Source organism: Triturus cristatus, chromosome 1_2, assembly GCF_964204655.1.
Source record: "Triturus cristatus chromosome 1_2, aTriCri1.1, whole genome shotgun sequence".
NCBI lineage: Eukaryota > Metazoa > Chordata > Amphibia > Caudata > Salamandridae > Triturus > Triturus cristatus.
The window spans coordinates 548,444,293-548,462,337 of NC_140580.1; the positions used below are offsets into that span (position 1 = coordinate 548,444,293).

General features: G+C 53.4%; 1 long non-coding RNA gene across 1 annotated transcript in view; it reads right to left on the reverse strand.

Annotated features, from left to right (window-relative positions):
* LOC146867606 (uncharacterized) overlaps positions 1-11,411 on the reverse strand; it is a 289,864-nt gene extending 278,453 nt beyond the window's left edge. The window contains exon 1 of the long non-coding RNA XR_014966111.1: positions 11,286-11,411. This is a non-coding gene — a long non-coding RNA (uncharacterized LOC146867606). The remainder of the gene's footprint in view (positions 1-11,285) is intronic.
* Positions 11,412-18,045: the final 6,634 nt, after the last annotated feature.

An 18,045-nucleotide genomic window follows, 5' to 3' on the forward strand; every position in this document is an offset into this window, starting at 1 on the left:
CACACAGTACACATGTACACATCTCATCATACATCTGGTGCCTTCTCCACTCAGGAGGCATGTTCCACATCACAGCCTGTGACACCTGTGCCCAACACATGTGGTAATGCACAGACGATGCCTTGGTGTCCATTCCTGGACAAGTATGTCCATCCATGGACAAGTATGTCCGCCCTATTCCGACATGTGTGTCGCCTATCACCACAGTGATGTGTAAAATCCGCCGTACTGCTGCTGAGAGGGCCTGTGCATGTTCCCAAATCACTGTGGGAGTGCTGCCGTATGTGTACCCATCGTGATGGCGAGCGTAGATGCGAGTGTACGGTCCGTACCACTACGGGTACGCATACGCGTGCAGACCCATAGTGATAGTGAGCGTAGATGCGAGTGTACGGTCCGTACCACTACGGGTACGCATACGCGTGCAGACCCATAGTGATAGTGAGCGTAGATGCGAGTGTACGGTCCGTACCACTACGGGTACGCATACGCGTGCAGACCCATAGTGATAGTGAGCGTAGATGCGAGTGTACGGTCCGTACCACTATGGGTCTGCACGCGTATGCGTACCCGTAGTGGTACGGACCGTACACTCGCATCTACGCTCACTATCACTATGGGTCTGCACGCGTATGCGTACCCGTAGTGGTACGGACCGTACACTCTCATCTACGCTCACTATCACTATGGGTCTGCACGCGTATGCGTACCCGTAGTGGTACGGACCGTACACTCGCATCTACGCTCACTATCACTATGGGTCTGCACGCGTATGCGTACCCGTAGTGGTACGGACCGTACACTCGCATCTACGCTCACTATCACTATGGGTCTGCACGCGTATGCGTACCCGTAGTGATAGTGAGCGTAGATGCGAGTGTTCGGTCCGTACCACTACGAGTACGCATACGCGTGCAGACCAAAAGTGATGGAGAGCGTAGGCATGCATGTACGGGCCGTTGCCATGCATTTGGGGTGCCCTAGGGCCCCCACACGCACCGTACCTGTGTGTGATGCTCCAAATTACATGGGGGACAAGTATTAAGGCCTACATGCATGCTGGTTGTCATGGAGACCAAGTTCAAAATTGGAAATTGTTCTGGAAGGTGCACAGCAGAAGTCAGTTGGGATTTGTCTACTTTGTTGCAATGTGTTTGTGGGGCTGACATCATGCAGGAGAATGAAACCGATAGAGAACCCACAGACTGCTAGGTTTGAAGGGATTGGTGGAAACATAGGATGCAAATGTGAGTGACCAATCTCTCTGTACTCCTGTGCATGAGACTGGGCAGAAGGGCACATATAAGGCAGCCAGGTCCCATGAGGGAGCACTTGCCTGCACATCTTTGCATTCGTCGACCCAGCTGCTGCTACTGATTCCCTGGAACCATGTCAAGGGCTGTGGAGAGGACACAGCCATTCACCCTGGAGGAGAACATGGCTCTGCTGGATGTGATCCTCCCACAGTACTCCATGCTGTATGGGCGACCAGGTTATCAGGTGAGTGCATAGGCCACTGCCACAGACTGTCCCTATGTGGTGACTGTGACTTCTGCCATTGCGTCAAGGTGTAACACACATGCCATGTACTGTCGGGGGGGTCCCGGGGGGGGGGGTGCCTGATGTCTCCCAGCAGTGCCCTGAGACAGGAGGGGTGGGGGCCTATCACTCACAGCAGTGCCCTGAGACAGGAGGGGTGTGTGCAGAGTCCTCCCAGCAGTGCCCTGAGACAGGAGGGGTGGGTGCAGAGTCCTCCCAGCAGTGCCCTGAGACAGGAGGGGTGGGTGTGGAGTCCTCACAGCAGTGCCCTGAGACAGGAGGGGTGGGTGTGGAGTCCTCACAGCAGTGCCCTGAGACAGGAGGGGTGGGGGCCTATCACTCACAGCAGTGCCCTGAGACAGGAGGGGTGTGTGCAGAGTCCTCCCAGCAGTGCCCTGAGACAGGAGGGGTGGGTGCAGAGTCCTCCCAGCAGTGCCCTGAGACAGGAGGGGTGGGTGTGGAGTCCTCACAGCAGTGCCCTGAGCCAGGAGGGGTGGGTGTGATGCACAGTGTGAGCCTAGATCATTGATTGTGACATTGCCATCATTCCACCTGTGTACCCACTGTGGCACGTACTGCTTTTTCCCTCACCAGGGGATGATGTCCCTATGACAAAGGTGCAATGCGTTGGCTGCATGACATGCCTTGTTGTTACCAGCTAATTTGTACCCATATGTCTCTCTGTGACATGTGGCTGGTGTATTGATGTGGTGTCACTTGTTCCTCCTCACAGGTAGGCGCCACTGCCAAGGAGCAGATCTGGCTGACCGCCGTCAGTGCCGTGAGGGGTGTGGATGGTCGGAGGCGGCGCCTGGCCCAGGTGAGGAAACGCTGGCAGGATATCCGGTGCTGGACGCGGAGGATTGCACGGCTCCTGCTGGGGGACTCACCTGAGAGCCACAAGAACCGCGGCCGCCGCCGTCTGAGCCACCTCCACAGGCGTGTGCTGCCGGTGGTCTTTCCAGACCTGGAGAGGCGCTTACAGGCGATGCAGCAGCCGGAAGGGGGTAGGTACATGTGTGTTTGTTGTGTGTCACCGGCATTTGTAAGGGCACAGTAGCATGAATCCACTGGCAGGGTTTAAAGGTGCTGTGCAGATCCTGTTTGGCCCAGTATAGCGCTGTGCCCCTGCCACCCTTCCCCTCCTTGCAATGTGTTCCCTGGTCTGTGTGTAGTCACTCCTTCCCAGGGTAATGTAGGCTGGCGCTTTGTCCACGGGAACAATGTCTGTAGCATCATGTGTGGGGGTGGTGTGTAACAGGTTGTGGGACCTTGCCTGTGCACTGTCAAGTTCACTGCATGTGGGTTCCATGTCAGTTGGCACTGATGCTGACTCCAGACATGGGAGTTGGTCTCTCATGTGTCATGCCTTACAGCGCGCATGTCCTATGTAGTGGCCTGTGACATGATGTGCATGACTGTGCGATACACATAGTGCAGGGATGGTGACGTGTGTTGCTGTCATTACCATTCAGTAGCATGTAGTTGCGTGCCCACTACTGTCCCCTGGGGCACCTTTTCCTCAGTGGTGTATGTGTCATCATGAACGTGGCCACTGTCAGTGTCTACAGCGTAAGTTGTGCTCTGTGCCATTGTCCCCTGTCACCATGTATATAGACGTGCTAATTTGTACAGGTGTCCACTGTGCAGCCTGACCTGATTGTCCTTCTTCATACTCACAGTTGCCAGTGCCTGTGTGTCTTGTTATACTCATCTGAGGATGGGCACTGGTACCTCATTATTTGTACAGGCGCACCTTGGCTGTTTGGCGTCCAATCTTGCTTTTTGCCTGCCCCTGTGTGTATCACCCAGACCATGAGATGTTGGTGCCACCTGTGTCTCCACAATTTGCCTCGTGTAGGGTCTTGTTGGGGCGGGCAATGCCTATGTGTTAAATCCTGATTACCACTTGCTGGGTCTGGGCAGTGTGTGATGTGCCTGGACACACACGCAATGTGCAGTGACCGAGTCATGTTGTGCATGTTTTCAGCATTACCTATGCAGCATGTGTCTCAAGTTCATGGATATGGTCCCTGGTCATCGGTATTTTCGCAAACGCTGTGTGGTGCAGATGCAGTGCTGGATTGTCCCCAGGACCTGGGTGCTATGTCAGACTCCTTTTCCTGTGTTTCGCTATTGTCTCATGCTCTCCATGGTATTTCAGTGGCATGGTGGCTCAACCAACTGTGTGTTGCATGCCCTACATCGGTACCCTGTTCAGTAGATGTTAGGGATCTTCCTTTTCAGGCCATGCAATGTTACCTATGTAGATTGGACTCATGTGACAGATGTGTACAGGTGTCTGAATAATTTCTGTCTCTCCACCCTGCCCACAGCATCGTCGGGGGACACAGAGGGAGACATGGACACAGACCAGGCGGAGGGACCGAGCACCAGTGCCAGCCGTGACATCGGGGCTGGCACATCGAGTGGGACAGAGGCGGAGGAGAGTGTGGCTGAGGACCTGTCGACTGGCACATCAGACTACGAAGCTGACAGGTCCGGGGACGATGTCTCCGAGTGGGCGGAGGCTGCACCAGCAGCTGACAGCGGAACAACACCTCGCACCGCCCCCTCAGTTTCCACCAGCCGCCTCCCACTTGCTCGTGTCCCTTCCCAGCGTGCCCGGTCACAGCATGTCTCCTTCCTGCCAGGCACCGCGCCCCCTGCCCCTGTCTCCACTGCTGCCGCCAATGCAGAGTCTGTGGACATCCAGCGGCAACTGCAGGTTGGTCAGGCTGCGATCCTTAATGTCCTCCATGCCCACGGCAAAACCCTCACCAACATCGAGGCTTTCTTGGAGGGCATTCATTCATCGCAGGCTGACCAACGCAACTTGCTGAGGTCCATCGACTCCACACTGACTGCAGCAGTGGGTCTCCTGCAGCGCGACCTCCCCCCACCTACCCCTGCCCCATCCACACTTCCCACTCCCATGCCTGTCACACGTACACCCAGACGTCGGCATGCACCCACATCAACGGACACGGGCACCACACCAGCAGGGAAGGTCCACCGCACTCCTCCTGACACGCACACACAGGGTGAGGTAGGCACACCCACTGGGTCGGGGGGCAAACGTGTGACACGCAGCCATAGTGGGAGTCCGCATTCCACCCAGTCCACTCCCTCCAAATCCCCTCCCCTCAGCTCTCCTGGCCACATCTCCCCCAAGGACTCCTTCATGGCCGCTCTGTCCCTGAGCCCCACAGTTACACCACCACGCAAGCGGTCACGGAGGTCCCCGGTCAGGGTGGTTGAGTCTCCCCCCCTGTCTCCACCCTCCCCCGGTGGCGCTGCGACCCATCCCTCTGACCCCCCCCCCCTCCTTGGGGCCTGAGGTCCCTTCGGGTGCAGGGGACTCCCTGGATGACCTTGCAAAGGTGTGTAGTGCCATCCTGGCCTCCGCCTTTGGCACTGACCCACCCCCTGTGGTGGACTCCTCCATCCCTGCACCCACAACGCCGCCCCTTTGCCCTGATGTCCCTGCGGTGCCTGTTGCTCCCCCCCCCCCTGATGCCCTCACCAGTGTGGAAGACGATGCCATTTGACTGTGCAGGCAAGGTAGGGGACACGCATCCCACTGTGTCCCCCATCCAGCTGAGAATCATTGACTGCCCTATGGGCTTTTTGAAGATTGAACTGCCTGCGATCCACGGACATTGTGCTCCTGCAGAATAAAGCTTAATTTTGTTTTCATTATCACACTACTGCTATGCTGGTATTGGTGTTGGTGGGGCTGCTACATGGTTTTGGGTGGTGTGTAAGGGTTTGGGTGTGTGGGATATGTAGTAGTGTACTGCTCATTGGTGGGACCCTGTGATCTGTGTGCCATCACAAGGTGTTGGCTAACTTTCTTTGTTCATGTAGGCAGTTACTGCATGGTGCACTTGTCCAAGGGTGTATTCCTTCCTCTGTGTACCCAGCTTTCTTCCCTGCAGGGTGTTCCCAATGTTTAGCGCAGAGCTGTGTCTACATGAGCTGTGTGTGTGACGGAGCCCTTCTACTTTGGCCATGCATGCAGGGCCATGTCTCCACCTGCGACAATCGTGGCATCCTTGGTGATCACTGTACTTGTGTGTGGAGTCTGTTGACATGAGTTCATGGGGACATGTTCCCTTGTAGCCAGTATGCATGTGGATAATTCTGGCCTCACACACATGTGTTACACCCCTCCAGTCTCAGGGCACTGCTGGGAGGACTCTGCACCCACCCCTCCTGTCTCAGGGCACTGCTGGGAGGACTCCACACCCACCCCTCCTGTGTCAGGGCACTGCTGGGAGGACTCTGCACCCACCCCTCCTGTGTCAGGGCACTGCTGGGAGGACTCTGCACCCACCCCTCCTGTGTCAGGGCACTGCTGGGAGGACTCTGCACCCACCCCTCCTGTGTCAGGGCACTGCTGGGAGGACTCTGCACCCACCCCTCCTGTCTCAGGGCACTGCTGGGAGGACTCCACACCCACCCCTCCTGTGTCTGGACACTGCTGGGAGGACTCTGCACCCACCCCTCCTGTGTCAGGGCACTGTTGGGAGGACTCTGCACCCACCCCTCCTGTGTCAGGGCACTGCTGGAAGGACTCTGCACCCACCCCTCCTGTGTCAGGGCACTGCTGGGAGGAGTCTGCACCCACCCCTCCTGTGTCAGGGCACTGCTGGGAGGACTCTGCACCCACCCCTCCTGTGTCAGGGCACTGCTGGGAGGACTCTGCACCCACCCCTCCTGTGTCAGGGCACTGCTGGGAGGACTCCACACCCACCCCTCCTGTCTCAGGGCACTGCTGGGAGGACTCCACACCCACCCCTCCTGTGTCAGGGCACTGCTGGGAGGACTCTGCACACACCCCTCCTGTCTCTGGGCACTGCTGGGAGGACTCTGCACACACCCCTCCTGTCTCTGGGCACTGCTGGGAGTGATGGGCACCCACCCCTCCTGTCTCAGGGCACTGCTGGGAGGACTCTGCACCCACCCCTCCTGTCTCAGGGCACTGCTGGGAGGACTCTGCACCCACCCCTCCTGTGTCAGGGCACTGCTGGGAGGACTCTGCACCCACCCCTCCTGTGTCAGGGCACTGCTGGGAGGACTCTGCACCCACCCCTCCTGTGTCAGGGCACTGCTGGGAGGACTCCACACCCACCCCTCCTGTCTCAGGGCACTGCTGGGAGGACTCCGCACCCACCCCTCCTGTGTCAGGGCACTGCTGGGAGGACTCTGCACCCACCCCTCCTGTCTCAGGGCACTGCTGGGAGGACTCTGCACCCACCCCTCCTGTGTCAGGGCACTGCTGGGAGGACTCTGCACCCACCCCTCCTGTGTCAGGGCACTGCTGGGAGGACTCCGCACCCACCCCTCCTGTCTCAGGGCACTGCTGGGAGGACTCCGCACCCACCCCTCCTGTGTCAGGGCACTGCTGGGAGGACTCTGCACCCACCCCTCCTGTGTCAGGGCACTGCTGGGAGGACTCCGCACCCACCCCTCCTGTCTCAGGGCACTGCTGGGAGGACTCCACACCCACCCCTCCTGTGTCTGGGCACTGCTGGGAGGACTCTGCACCCACCCCTCCTGTGTCAGGGCACTGCTGGGAGGACTCTGCACCCACCCCTCCTGTGTCAGGGCACTGCTGGGAGGACTCTGCACCCACCCCTCCTGTGTCAGGGCACTGCTGGGAGGACTCTGCACCCACCCCTCCTGTGTCAGGGCACTGCTGGGAGGACTCTGCACCCACCCCTCCTGTGTCAGGGCACTGCTGGGAGGACTCCACACCCACCCCTCCTGTCTCAGGGCACTGCTGGGAGGACTCCACACCCACCCCTCCTGTGTCAGGGCACTGCTGGGAGGACTCTGCACACACCCCTCCTGTCTCTGGGCACTGCTGGGAGGACTCTGCACACACCCCTCCTGTCTCTGGGCACTGCTGGGAGTGATGGGCACCCACCCCTCCTGTCTCAGGGCACTGCTGGGAGGACTCTGCACCCACCCCTCCTGTCTCAGGGCACTGCTGGGAGGACTCTGCACACACCCCTCCTGTCTCTGGGCACTGCTGGGAGTGATGGGCACCCACCCCTCCTGTCTCAGGGCACTGCTGGGAGGACTCCACACCCACCACTCCTGTCTCAGGGCACTGCTGGGTGGACTCTGCACACACACCTCCGATTTCTGGATATGTGCGCTTGGCACATACACGGTGGGGTTACGCACACTGCATTAGAGGTGAGGGTACGAGTCTACTGACACTGGTGTGGTGGGGGTACGCTCCGTACGTCCGCGGGTGTGGGTACGGGTCGTACTTACACTGTTGGGCAGGGGGGTACGCTCCTTGCATTCGCCGGTGGGGGTACGGGTCGTACTTACACTGTTGGGCAGGGGGGTACGCTCCTTGCATTCGCGGGTGGGGGTACGGGTCGTACTTACACTGTTGGGCTGGGGGTACGCTCCGTACGTCCGCGGGTGGGGGTACGGGTCGTACTTACACTGTTGGGCTGGGGGTACGCTCCGTACGTCCGCGGGTGGGGGTACGGGTCGTACTTACACTGTTGGGCTGGGGGTACGCTCCGTACGTCCGCGGGTGTGGGTACGGGTCGTACTTACACTGTTGGGCAGGGGGGTACGCTCCTTGCATTCGCGGGTGGGGGTACGGGTCGTACTTACACTGTTGGGGTGGGGGGTACGCTCCTTGCATTCGCGGGTGGGGGTACGGGTTGTAGTTACACTGTTGGGCTGGGGGTACGCTCCGTACGTCCGCGGGTGGGGGTACGGGTCGTACTTACACTGTTGGGCTGGGGGTACGCTCCGTACGTCCGCGGGTGGGGGTACGGGTCGTACTTACACTGTTGGGCTGGGGGTACGCTCCGTACGTCCGCGGGTGTGGGTACGGGTCGTACTTACACTGTTGGGCAGGGGGGTACGCTCCTTGCATTCGCGGGTGGGGGTACGGGTCGTACTTACACTGTTGGGGTGGGGGGTACGCTCCTTGCATTCGCGGGTGGGGGTACGGGTCGTACTTACACTGTTGGGGTGGGGGGTACGCTCCTTGCATTCGTCGGTGGGGGTACGGGTCGTACTTACACTGTTGGGCAGGGGGGTACGCTCCTTGCATTCGCGGGTGGGGGTACGGGTCGTACTTACACTGTTGGGCTGGGGGTACGCTCCGTACGTCCGCGGGTGGGGGTACGGGTCGTACTTACACTGTTGGGCTGGGGGTACGCTCCGTACGTCCGCGGGTGGGGGTACGGGTCGTACTTACACTGTTGGGCTGGGGGTACGCTCCGTACGTCCGCGGGTGTGGGTACGGGTCGTACTTACACTGTTGGGCAGGGGGGTACGCTCCTTGCATTCGCGGGTGGGGGTACGGGTCGTACTTACACTGTTGGGGTGGGGGGTACGCTCCTTGCATTCGTGGGTGGGGGTACGGGTCGTACTTACACTGTTGGGCTGGGGGGTACGCTCCTTGCATTCGTGGGTGGGGGTTCGAGTCGTACTTACACTGTTGGCATGGGGGGTACGCTCCATGCATTCGTGGGTGGGGGTACGGGTCGTACTTACACTGTTGGGCAGGGGGGTACGCTCCTTGCATACGCGGGTGGGGGTACGGGTCGTACTTTCACTGTTGGGGTGGGGGGTACGCTCCTTGCATACGGGGTGGGGGTAGGGTCCGTACATATCCGTCCCCACGCTATGTGATGTTTGTGCGGCCCGTACCCAGGCCTTTGCCACGTGGGTGCGATCCGTCCCGCCATTGTTGGGGTGACGTGTGTGGGCGTGGTCCGACTCGTACCCACGCTCTTCAGGCGTGGGTACGGGACGTACCTGTCTGGTTGTGTTGCCGGTTCGCGTGGTGACGGACTTCCGTTGTGGCGGTCGCTGGATTATCAGGACACGCCCCCACCCCCTCGTGGTGACCAGGGCATGGGAGTCAGGTATGTCCAGGCCATGTGTAGTGTGTCACTCATGTGGTTGTTTTGTGGCCTGCCCTGGTAGTGCCACCCCCACCCCACCCCACTTTCCCCCCTCCCTTAGTTATTCTGACCTTCTGCGGCGTCTGCGTCGTAACCTGTAGAGGAGGTGGACTGCTATGAGGGCAGGGATGACTCGTAGGTTCGGGTCCATGTCTGTCCGTCACGTACTGGTCCTCCTTGTTCGCGTCGTCGTCTGTCCGTCGCGTACTGGTGGTCCTTGTTCGCGTCGTCCTGATTTCCCGGCAGTTTTTGGCTGCCGCAAAATATTCACCGTGCGGGGTGACGTCGGTGCGAATCGTGATTCCTGGGTCGTGAATGGCTGGCTGCGTGCGTCCCGACGTCAGGTCGGCGCTTTCCCGGATCGCATTGGTAGGTGTTTTTTGTTCGGTCGGTCTTTTTTACGATTCGTACGGTAATGGTGTACCCGTGCGAATCGTAATTCCATGTTTGTATATTTTGACGACCGGGTACGCGTCGGACGGAGAATATGCTCCGTCCGACGGTTCGTACCCGGTTTTTACCGGATTGTGATCGGCACCATAGTCTTACGCACACACACTTTTGTCATCAAAGGGTCAACAGTTTGGAAATCAATGGCCTTCGCCTTGAGGACAAGATATTCACTCCCATAACTTAGGAGACAGTGAAAGCTAAAGTAGTGTGGCAGAAATGTTCTATGAACCAGTACTGTATTAACACAACACAAGGCAGCAACACATATTATACCTTGTATACCATCAGGACAGCGCCACACCCTTCTTTATCATACCGTACTATAGGAGCCAGTCATCATTCCATATCATGCCATACCGGACTGGACCATATTATGGGAAAGTCAACAGCAGGTTCTTTGACTTAGACATAAACCTGGCTGTTCAGGAGCATGCGCCCCTTGGGCTACAGTCTTCATAAATGTTGGATTCGCGAGTTAAAACAATCAGCAATAATGAGTCTGTGTACGTTCGGGAGCGTAACAGAGCCCCAGAAGCCCCAGCGGTGCGGGCAGGGGGCTTCCTCCATGACACCCGGTCAGCCCCAGAAATATAAATATAAGTGGCATATGGGAGCCTCGGGGGCCCCGCAGCACATTCTGCAAGGGGGCCCCATCACTATGCGTTACACCACGGAACAGTTCATTTCCTGGTAGTGAAAGCGTCAAGAGATTAAACATTCCGTAAAACAACTGCGTTGATGAGATGGATTAATGGCTGCAGACAATGCACAGTTTATAATACCACAGAGAAATGCACCAGACATTTCAGCAATCACAAAGTGCCTGTTTAACAGTGAAATATTCTCTGAACAATCCTTCTTCATTTGAGAGGATTCATTAATGGCTGAGGCAGGGGAGCAGAGACAGACGGGCTGTTACAGCTGGCCCGGTGGACTCAGCCACAGTGTGGCATCGAGCATAGTTAATGGACATCATATATTTAGTCGTTTTTGGGCTCGGCTAAAGGTTTTAAACAGACGGCTAATGTGGTGACATATTAATGAAGAAGACAATTACCACAATTCAAACTTTCACCGAAAACGAAATATGGCTTTTAAAAAACCATTCTTCCTACCATTTGCAATTAATTATCTCCTTGAATCACTGTGACAAAGGGTATCGCAGAGAGTGTTACTCTATTTGTCTTTTTATTACGCAGCAGCAGATTGACCCGGTCCCATCTACGGTTCAAGGAAGGAAGACCTCGGACACATTATATTTGATTAAATTACAACGCTTTAAAAACCTTTAAAATAAAGTTCAATGAACAAAAATACAGCATATCTCAATGACCTTACCACCGGTTAACTAGACCCACTAAAACGAGGTTCTCCAGTCGGACGCGCAACTGGTCAGACCACTTCAGGGGCTGTGGACAGGAACAGAGACCCACCCCTTCCTGGACAGGAACAGAGACCCACCCCTTCCTGGACCGGAACAGAGACCCACCCCTTCCTGGACCGGAACAGAGACCCACCCCTTCCTGGGTAGGAACAGAGACCCACCAATTCCTGGACAGGAACATAGGCACACCCCTTCCTGGACAGGAACAGAGACCCACCCCTTCCTGGGTAGGAACAAAGACCCACCAATTCCTGGATAGGAACATAGACACACCCCTTCCTGGACAGGAACAGAGACACACCCCTTCCTGGACAGGAACAGAGACCCACCCCTTCCTAGACAGAAACAGAGACCCACCCCTTCCTGAACCGGAACAGAGACACACCCCTTCCTGAACAGGAACAGAGACCCACCCCTTTCTGGACAGGAACAGAGACCCACCCCTTCCTGAACCGGAACAGAGACACACTCCTTCCTGGACAGGAACAGAGACCCACCCCTTCCTGGACAGGAACAGAGACCCACCCCTTCCTAGACAGGAACAGAGACCCACCCCTTCCTAGACAGGAACAGAGACCCACCCCTTCCTGGACAGGAACAGAGACCCACCCCTTCCTGGACAGGAACAGAGACCCACCCCTTCCTGGACAGGAACAGAGACCCACCCCTTCCTGGACAGGAACAGAGACCCACCCCTTCCTGGACAGGAACAGAGACCCACCCCTTCCTGGACAGGAACAGAGACCCACCCCTTCCTGAACCGGAACAGAGACACACTCCTTCCTGGACAGGAACAGAGACCCACCCCTTTCTGGACAGGAACAGAGACACACCCCTTCCTAGACAGGAACAGAGACACACCTCTTCCTGGACAGGAACAGAGACCCACCCCTTTCTGGACAGGAACAGAGACCCACCCCTTTCTGGACAGGAACAGAGACACACCCCTTCCTAGACAGGAACAGAGACACACCTCTTCCTGGACAGGAACAGAGACCCACCCCTTCCTGGACAGGAACAGAGACACACCCCTTCCTGACACATAAACCTGGGAATACTGGGTCCTTTACCTGGATATGAAGGGGCGCATTCACTCACATTTCACACCATGCAGCTCAGCAAGCAAAGTTGCTGTGCTGTGTTGCGTGAAAGTGAGAGAGCAGAAGAGCACCATATTTACAAAGATATGGCACCGTTCTGCTCTCTCCTAGGACTGGCACACTTTGTAGCTGCCTAGCGCCAATGCAAGCACTCTTGCATCATGTCGCAAAGAGTTCCTGCATTGTGGTCGGGATAGTGTTTGTGTAGGGAGAAATAGCTTCCTACACAAAATCTTTCCTTTGAGGCTGTTTCCTCTTTGCAAATGTGCTGCAATAAGCAGCATACATGCAAAGAGGAAAAGAGCATAGAGAAATAAAGTTATTTATATGCAAAGCTCTGATAGGCTCACAATTTGGGCACAAACCCATAATTACAAGTCTATGGGTTTGCATGAAAATTCATGGTTGGAAGCATAGGAACACCCATACTCCACCTATGCAACGCAGCAAGTTAGCACTATGTGCTTCCTTGCATTAGTTATTATTATTTTTTTACAAAGCCACACAAATCAGGCTTTGCGTAGCTTTGTAAATCCCAAAACATGTTTTGCAGTGCGCAGAAAAAAGCGTGTAAACTATACGCAACATCTCAGTAAATCTGGGTTCAATTCCTTAGTAAACTGAGAGAGTGAGGCCCCAGCCCTGTTATTTACAGAATCAAAAATATATATATGTGTTTAATGCTAATATAGCACAATACAGAAAAGGGATAAATGTTTGCATGTGTCTCTGAGTTCTGTGCACTGAGGGATTTTATTTTATTTGTGTGTTTTTTTAAAAAAAACCCTCCATTCTCCATCCAGACATAACTTGGATCTAGAACACATAAAGATCACAATGCCACTGGTACAGGTAGTCAATTGCCGCTGGTTCCACCACGTGGCAATAGGCATTGAAAAGGTTTGTCCTCCCATGGTCTTTAAGCAAAACTGGAGAATCGTAAGTAAGACTTTTATCTGAAGAGCAGAGATCTCTAAAGGTATGATACCACTGGGCCCAATATGCGGAGAATAACGGAAGTTGTATATTGCCTTATGAACTAGGCATATTGGCCTGACGAGTATTCAGTTCCTTACAGGTAGTCAATGTAAGGAACTCACAGCTGGAACACTAGGATTCATTGGCTGTAGGCCCAGAAAAAATCTGGCTGCATAGTTCTAGACTAACAGCTGTTTCTGGACCAAGGTGTCTAGGAGGTCAAGATATATAGCATTGCGGAAGGAAACAAATGCATTGAGAAGTTGAATAGGAATGCCAAAAATATAATAATCCATTTCAACAAAAAAAGTAAGAAAATTGTTTTAGATTTGACTATAGCATTGATTTATTTGAGAGTCTACCGTTAAAGCGGATTCCATTTTCATTGGCAGAGTCTTCAAAATTGGACCTAATGAGAGGGGTTTAATACTAAAAATGTGTTTGGTTTCAGAGGACAGCTGTGAAATCAGCCAATAATTGAACAGAGTGTCATCATCCAGTGAGGGGTTTTTGATCAGGGGACACACATAAGCTGATTTCACGGGGGAGGGTTTACAAGAACAACACATATACAGGCTGCAGTAGATTTTATTCAGCTTTGGGGTTAAAAGGGTCATATGAGGACCCTGAGGCTTAACATGTATGGAACCAAATGTCTAAAAATCACCTGAGTCTAGTGAGTAGAACTCAGTTAGATCATAGTGGGCCAGTGCAGAATGATATTTGGAGGTAGCTCCAGTGTGGCAGGGCACTCTGCCAAAGATGCTTGAATTGCTAAAATGAGATTGTGGAAGAAATTACATGGTAGAGTGGCTTGAATCAATTTGGTTTGGGGGACTGTGAAGTGATCTTGCCACTGTAACAATAGCAGCTGTAGGATCAGGTGCACTGGGAATTGATGATGAAACTCCCTGGTGCGCCACGTTGCTGACAGGCAAGATTTTTTTACTGGATTTAACTATAGGGCAATATCATTGGTCACCATAGTTAATGGGTGATGGGGATTGGTTGAAGGCCTGACTGCAATCTGAATTGCAAGAAGAACAGGCTATATCCCACACTCTCCACGAACGAGTGCTTCTGTTTTGTGAGAAAGGGAGGGTTATTTCCACCTTGGCATGGCGTCTCTGGTAGATTTGGCCCCCAGGTCAAGGATTTCAGACAACTAATGTACAGCAGAGCTATGTGGGACTCTAAATGAGACCGGGGAGTTGCTGTGTGGTGGGGAAGGAGCACCCCCAATTTATGGCAGTACTCCCACTCTGTAAACTGTAAATGAGCCTCTTACTCTCTTCATGAACCACAAGATAACTCACCTTTTCAGCACTAGATGTCTAAAAAACAGACAGTCGCCTATTATTTCCTCATTGTTTTCCCTGCAGTGTCACCCAGCTTCATCTAGGCCCCTCTGGCACGCGAATTAGACTTACATGGGGTGTCTTCAAACCCACTCTCCCCTCTCATCATTCTCCGTGCTGCATTACACTTGTATCCCTCCCACTAAGGTGAGAAATGCTTTTGTTGGTCATTGGAGAAAATAAACAAATGCAAAGGCATAATATATATTATAAAGCTCATTATATGAATGACTGATGTCACTGAGGCTCCATTCATAATTTCTTATGAGCATCTAGTTACTTCACTTCAGTCTATTAATCTGTTCCTAACTAGAAACCCATTGAGGGTCAAAGTCTCTGCAATAAAGGATGCAGCCACCACATTCATGGTGATCCAGAAGCAGCTTCAGCCTCCTTTCCACCCAGGCCCATAAACTTCACCCAATTCTCTTCTATCAGTGAGAAGGCAGTGACTTTGAGTGTGTTCAAGGACAGCTCTCCACACAGGTTAACCCTGCTCCGTGCATTTCCTTGTGGCTGCATTCAGGTATGAAGGAGCCAATCGATTTAGCCTAGAACACCAATGATCTAGAGATCTTGGAGGAAAGGAGTCCTGCATTCCACCTCGCAGGTGACAAGGCGCATGATGATTCTTCCATTTCAAATAATAGAAACAGGAAGCAATCTCCTCGAGACCTTTGAACCATTTGTCAAAAAAGCAAATATTAAGATGCAATCTTTGCTTTATGAGCCAGCACAGCAGACAGAGTGTCCAAGGAATGGAAGTTTAAAACATGGGCCACCAAGCAAATGTTTGTCAAATTAATTACCCTTCTGTCCAATGGCGTCATGTATGCTCCACTTACTTAAGGTTGCTAGCCACCAATTGAGTTCTCCATGATGGCAAGTGTTTGTTGTCGATTAAGATTCTGTTCCTCCAGGACCCATGTTCATTGCCAAGTTTGCAAGAGGCAGGAAGCAGGCAGTGGCTTAACCCAATTTATTAAGTCACATCCAAAGAACAGCAGACGCCATCTCTCAGCAGCTGCCAGGCAGCTCTCACCACTGAGCAATCGCTGCTAGAGCCCTGAAATCATTACAGCGTTCTATTTTAACATTCTACTTAATAAAGCCACAGTACAACATAACCCCAAGAAATATAACAGTCTTCTTTGGAAGAGCTCTTGCAGGCGATTCTACTTAAGAATGGACTGGACCCACAAGCTGGACGACCTAACACCATCCTAATGTCCAGTCACTGTCAGATAGAATCTCTGAAGCCATACTGTTCTCTAAACCATCTCAACAAAACATGCATCTGCAGATGACAAACAAGAGTTAGGGGAGCCCTAAGCCCAACAATATCTAGTGACAGTAACTGGGTGATGGACTGTGGGTAATCAATTGCCATTGTTAACATCCCTTGTGGGTGAGATAGGGCACAGAGGAGGAACCTGCCTCTATGACAGGGAATGGGCCCTGTTGCGGACATGCCTCTCAGCTGGGTATAGCCAAATGTTTCACGTCTATTGGAGTTCAAGGCATGACTGAATTCCGGTGTACCCAATGGGGGCTAAGAATACAGATCTTCACACCAGCCTACATGTCCTGTTCCACCTCACTGCTTATTATTTGCTTCCACCAGGGGATTGGCAGACAATCCTGGGTTAGAGTGTGGTTTGATACAGGTTGTGCCCTGAATAGAATCATTAGTTAGGCACCATACTTATTGACATATCTTTTTGGAAGCTACGGTGTATGATGTAGATAGTTTGATTCAAGAGTTTCCCTGTAGCCTGGAAGACACCCTACACATCCACTCTGTATCAGGGAACCCCTCCGCCTTTTTTATTAAACCAAAGTATGGCCTGCAGCCCGCTGCCCGCTGAGTATGTGTTACAGCAAACAAATGATGGATGGAATGCTGACAATGCAAACATTCTCCCCCAGTCAAAAGATCTGGGTTAAATCCATCGCTGAGTATGAGTCTTGGGTCTCGATTATGAGCACCCTGGAAGATTTGGTGCTATTTAGCGCATCTAGTGGAGTACGATACCATAAGGTTCATAATTCACAGTGGAAAAAAAAGGACCATAAGGAACTTTCCACTAAAAATGGGCCATAACAACTATATTTTTGTGCTTTTTGCACCAAAATCATCCATGTGCACTGGAATTTAACAGGCCTTTTTCAAACTGTTAAATCTTGGAAGAAATTATATGCCAAAACTTAAAGGGGCAAAAATTTGATTTGTTATTGCGACCCCTTCACAAACACATATTCACATAAGGGTCGCAATGTAAGGAGGCACTTGTAAGTGTACATGTATAGCTTTAAGGGACCCTAAGATTCATATGGAAAAACAGGTGAGATAACAAGTATGGTAACTGGATAAAGTTTATATTTGTGTCTAAATGCAGATATGCACGTTTGTGACCAAGGACCACATTTTATATCAACACTGCAGAGTTAGGGTCTCAGGGCTGTTAACTGCTGTTACTGGCCTCATTTGAATTATAAAGTCCAAGGAAGGTATCCTCAGTAACATACCAGGGCTCTAGAGCAAAATTGGGATTTGCCGATAAAAAAGGCTCTGGAATTAATGCTTTTCCATGTATTTAATCATTTCTCAGTGAAGCCTTTGGATTTTACCTATAACCCCTGTTTTTACATGTTTTAGCGGTATCAGTAGCATGGGGGGGGAGATCGAACCTAAACGGGCCACATTTGGGGCACACAGAATTAAGGGGCTCATTAGGCCTGGCGGTGGCGATCGTTACGCCATCCTATTGTGAAATACCCCCCGCCATATTATGATGGCGATGGGTATTGCGGCGGACGCAAAGTCTGTCCACAGCTTTTCTGCCAGTCGGCAATCGTTACGATTGCCGACCGGGTAACGATTGCCGACCGGGCGGAGCTGGGCCACTAATATGGTGGCAGTGCCTATAAGGCACCGCCAGCCATATCAGGATGTGGGTGGTGAAAGGCCTTTACATGGCGGCAAAGGCTGGCGGAGATTGGCTTTGGGGGCCCGTTGCGGGCCCCCGTGGGAGGGTGCACTTGGGGGGCACCCAAGGTACCCCCCTGCAGTTCCCTGCACCACGTGGCAGGCACCGCGTGGTGCCTGCCACATGGTGCAGGGAAATGCTGTGCATGCCCTTTTACCATTGCGGACAGTGCTGCAGCCAGCAGCACTACCCGCAATGGTAGAAGGCCAGGATGCGCCCAACAGTATGGCAGGCACATCCTAATTGGGCCAGTGGGTCCGCCCCACGTCTGGCGGTCGGTCCCATCAC